Genomic DNA, 3,268 nt, shown 5'->3' with positions numbered 1-3,268 from the left:
GCGGGGAAAAAACTGGTTTGTTTTCAGTCTTGGTTTGTGTCCGTTACCTTCTGTGTTGGGAAAACCTCTTGTTGGGGAAGGAATGGTATTGAGAGGGGCAAGAGGAACCATTTAATTCACCAACACATCGGAACCAATAACATGAACCGGACACTTACTTGTGCTGGGCTCCTCCTCTAGTCTGCAAGATGTAACAAAAATAGGGTCAGAGTGAAGTATTCACACACCTAGAAATAGGGAGTCTCCTCTTGTAGTGATCTGACACTCTGGAGATAGAAGGTGGACAAAGAGTGGCCTCTGACTTCACAACCCAAAATCAGAATGAAAAGGTTCTAGACAGCGCAGTTTGTATCCTTATGATCTGCGTCTGATACCAGCAGACCCACTGCAAGGGTTACCCTTCTCAAGTTTAGCAAATCTAAGAACCTTCAGGATGTGCACCTGTAAAACGGGGCCCTTTGGTACATAAAACCAATGTAACATCAGTGCTCGCTTCTTAAAAAGTATAACATAAAATATTTTCCAATTATGAAAGATAATCTGGCTATTGCCAAGTATCTGGCCAACGACACCACGTGTGCTTCTCTTTCACATGAAACGCACAAGTCTGTTTAATATAAATACGTCAAGTCTCACAGAGATACTGCTCTGTGTAATTTGCTTTTTTATTTACTCATCAAGCCCTGGCACAGCTTGTTAAGGAAAATCACGTACCCATCTGCACTACGTAAAACCGGTCTTTCAAACCGGGACAACCAGCTTGTAAGGGTAATTTTGGGGCTTTGACAACATCCCTGGAAACTAAATCAAATAGAGCCCCCATGTTGCTCCTTCAGAAGCGATAGGTGGCCCCAGCAGCTGGACATAATGGGGATTCCAGGAGGGGTTAAGTCCAACAGCTGGGCAATGGAAGGCCACGGCTTCCCTGCGTGGGCTCCATAGCTACGGAAACAACAAGACCAACAATCTTCTAAAAATAAGGTGAAATTAATACATCACTTAAGCCCGCGTTTGAAATGAAAACACACGTGGGGTTACAACCAAAGCAAACACTATGAGCGTTTATCAAATCAGTGCGGATCAATCAGAGGGGCTGGAATGAGATGGGCTTTAAGGTCCCCTCCAACCCAAACCATTCTGTGATTCCATGATCTATGAAATACACAACATACATCTTTAAAAATGGCTATTATGCAGACTTTTAAATAATCAGCAATGGTAGCAATTAAACAATATTTCATACGTGAAGTTTAAAGGAGCAAACAAATGCTCAGTTGTTTCTAATTGGAAGCCATAGAAAGAGCAGTACAGTGATAATTCAGCTGAGTCCAAAAAGCAACCCACTTGCAAAAGAGATGTTTAAACTTTTGCCTTAAACTTTGGAGGTGTGCTAATTTTAAAAAGTATTTTTAATATACTCTTCAAAAAATATTCTAATTACAGGACTCATTTTCTCACCCCCTCCTAAGCATATTCTGGTACAGAAAGCACAGGGGAATATAAAGATCAACAGTGTGGAAGGCAGAGCTTCTCATCAGGTTGTGAATTAAGCCATCCATGCAGTACAGGTTAGCAGATACGGGGACTAAACATCATTATTTTTGTAACACTTGACCATAAATAACTGCTGGTAAATGCATTCTTCCCTACCAATAACAAATGCAAACTGGAGCTGCATGGGTGTGAATCAGCGTGATCTCGGAACAGCCTGATATCATGCTGACAGCATCTCCCTTCCTTTTGTTGGTGGGAAAAAGATCATAATTTTAATTCTTTTAATAAAATTAACCGATACTTGGTGAAATGTTCTAGGGTTAACACACGTGCAACAACTTGTAAAATACTCAGCCCAGATTTCCAGTGAAAAAGTCACTTATAAAGTCAACTCTGACTTATTGAGAGTATCTGAGAGGGAATATCTGGCCACACAGCACAGAAGGAACTGCAGTGCTTGAGTACGGCTACATTTTAGGAGCCACGAGCCCATGTAACACATGCTGCAATTGCACCTTAGAACACAGGAGGATTTGTTCAAAATAGCAAAATCAACAGAAGCCCTGGTTGAGCAAGGTTTTTAGGCCCATTTTCAACTCAAACTGTGTGACTCGTCCACCAGAGGTCAATGGAAAGCGGGGCAGTGGCAGAGCGGGGCTGGCACCGTTCTGCGGCATCGGGTTCTGGTTTGGTAACCAGACGGTAAGGACTTCAAAAATAAAACCGCTGGATAGGCAAAGGACACGGTTTGGGTTTGGCAAGCGGATTACTTGTTCTCAATAGCAACAATGCAAGATGACAGTGATTCTGAAATAGGTGCCTCTTTTAAAAAAAAAAAAATAGAAAGAAGGAAGAGAAAGAAGAGAAAGAAGAGAAAGAAGAGAAAGAAGAGAAAGAAGAGAAAGAAGAGAAAGAAGAGAAAGAAAAATGAAAGGGAAAGAAGGAAGGGGAGAAAAGGAGAAGGAGAGAAGGAGAAGGAGAGAAGGAGAAGGAGAGAAGGAGAAGGAGAGAAGGAGAGAAGGAGAAAAGGAGAAGGAGAGAAGGAGAAAAGGAGAAGGAGAGAAGGAGAAAAGGAGAAGGAGAGAAGGAGAAAAGGAGAAGGAGAAAAGGAGAAGGAGAAAAGGAGAAGGAGAAAAGGAGAAGGAGAAAAGGAGAAGGAAAAGGAGAAGGAAAAGGAGAAGGAAAAGGAGGAAAAAGAGGAGGAGAAAAAAAAGAAAAAGAAAGAAAGAAACAAGAAACAAGGAAAAGGAAGAAAAGATAAAAAGAAAAATAAGAAAAAAGTGCTCTTTCATCCTGCATAGCTTGCTTAGATCTGGCATTTGCTGCTCATTTGCCTTCTGACAAAAAATGCTGCATTTCTTCCTTTTGGTCTCATCATTTCTATCAGTGATGTTTTAAAGACTACTGAGAAGCTCATAAGATTTCCTCCCCCAGCCTTTGAAAATCCCAGACATATTTCACCTGACTTCTGAGTTTAATTTACGGTATCATAAGAAACGCTCTCCTTTCCATTTCAGTGGATCCACGTTGCACGAGGCTCCTTGCTGTTGGACAAACACTGGCTGCAAGAGCGGGACCCTTAGGGAAAGGTTACAGTTCAGTCTCAGCATCTTTACATTCGGCCTCTCTTTTGTAGAGGTTTTGGCTTCAAAGGTCCATCTACCATGAGAAAACATCAGTGCTAAGCCTGTATAGCTGTGCTCTCCCCAGTTCATTCCCCCCTTTCCCCAGTTCTTCCCTTCAACATCGATTCTCACTCCTCTTTCAAGGCTTT

The sequence above is a fragment of the Patagioenas fasciata genome, chromosome 4 (genome assembly GCF_037038585.1).
Source record: "Patagioenas fasciata isolate bPatFas1 chromosome 4, bPatFas1.hap1, whole genome shotgun sequence".
Classification (NCBI taxonomy): Eukaryota; Metazoa; Chordata; class Aves; order Columbiformes; family Columbidae; genus Patagioenas; species Patagioenas fasciata.
This window is presented reverse-complemented; position numbering follows the sequence as displayed.